Source organism: Neofelis nebulosa, chromosome 5 (genome assembly GCF_028018385.1).
Source record: "Neofelis nebulosa isolate mNeoNeb1 chromosome 5, mNeoNeb1.pri, whole genome shotgun sequence".
NCBI lineage: Eukaryota > Metazoa > Chordata > Mammalia > Carnivora > Felidae > Neofelis > Neofelis nebulosa.
Window position 1 is genome coordinate 107,595,709 of NC_080786.1, and position 1,774 is coordinate 107,597,482.

General features: G+C 30.2%; 1 pseudogene; it reads right to left on the bottom strand.

Moving 5' to 3' along the window:
* Window positions 1-1,473: 1,473 nt before the first annotated feature.
* On the bottom strand, window positions 1,474-1,566 carry LOC131513268 (U6 spliceosomal RNA; annotated as a pseudogene).
* Window positions 1,567-1,774: the final 208 nt, after the last annotated feature.

Below are 1,774 nucleotides of genomic sequence, written 5' to 3' on the forward strand. Positions count from 1 at the left end.
TATTATATATAATAATTATAGATATCTTGTTATTATTTCTATTTGTCCCATGTATTCTTTAATATTTTTCAACTTTTTCTACTTCTTTCGAATTAATTGAATCATTATTGTACTTTTGTTTATGTCCCCTACAGGCTTATTAACTATACTTCTTTGTTTTATTCATCTTTTTTGATGATTGATCTAGAATTGATAACACACGTTTAATTTATCAATATCTATCTTCAAATATTGCTGTGTTGGTTTACATATGGCATAAGGACCTGAAAGTACTAAACCTTATTTTCCCTATTCCCATCGTTTCTGCCATGGTTGCATACAATTAAATTCTGGATATACATTATTTACTTAAACAGCTAATTATACTTTAAATAGATTAAAAATGAGAAAAAGTTATTTTATATGCACTTGCATATTTTTAATCTCTGAGATTATTGTTTTCTTTGTGTAGACCCAACTTTCTCTCTGGTATCACTTTTTTTCTATGTGAAGAACTTCCTTTAAATTTTAAGTTTTTACTCTATTCTTCTAAATATGAAAAAGTTGATTTTGCTTCTCTTTGTAAGATAATTTAGATGGGAATAGAATTTTCAGTTGACATATCTATATCTTTTCTTTGTGTCTTTCAGTACTTTATAGACATTGTTCATTATCTGCTAGTTTGCACAGCCTCTGGATACTTAGGTTGCTTCCATATCTTGGCTATTATAAATAATGTTGCAATGAACATAGGAGTGAATATATATTTTTGAGTTAGTGTTTTTGTTTCTTTAGGGTAAATACCCATAAGTGGAATTGCTGGATCATATGATAGTTCTATTTTTAATATTTTGAGGACCCTCTATGCTGTTTTCCATAGTGACTGCACGAATTTACACCCCTATCAACAGTGTACAAGTGTTCCCTTTTCTCCACATCCTCACCCACACTTTTTATTTCTTGTCTTTTTTATAATAACCATTATAACAGATGTGAGATGAAATCTCATCTGATTTGCATTTTTCTGACAATGAGTGATGTTGAATATCTTTTTAAGTATCTGTTGGCCATCTGTATGTCTTCTTTGGAAAGATGTCTATTCAGGTCCTCTGCTTATTTCTTAATCAGATGAATGATGATGACTTTGCTATTGAGTTCTGTGAGTTCTTTATATATTTTGTATATTAACCCCTTATCAATTATATGATTTGCAAACATTTTCTGCCATTAGGTAGGTTGCATTTTTATTTTGTTGATCATTTCTTTTGCTGTACAGAACCTTTTTAGTTTGATGTAACCTGCTCTTGAGATTCTTATTTTGTTCTTCCATATATAGTGTGTCTTTTTGCTTCTCTTTCTTTTAATATTTTTTATCATTGGCCTTTTAATCATTTGTCAGAGAGGTTTTAGCCTTTTTTTCCCCTCTTCTTCTTCTTCTTCACTGTTGGGTTTGTTGAACTTCTTAAATCTGTAAATTTATTTTTTATCTATTTTAAAATGATTTGGCCATTATTTCTTTGTGCATGGGCCATGCTAATCTTCTCTGTATCATTCCAATTTTAGTATATGTGCTGCCAAAGTGAACACTGGCCATTATTTCTTTAAATATTCTTTCTGCCCTCCCTTGTTCCTTCAGGGTCTCCAATTATACATGCAGACAATTGACATTTTTCAATAACACACCAAACAGTGGCCATTTTTACTTTTCAGTCTTATTTCTCTCTGTGCTTCATTTTGAATAGTTTCTATTCATGTATCTTTATGCTCACTGATATTTTTCTCTTCCATGCCTAAT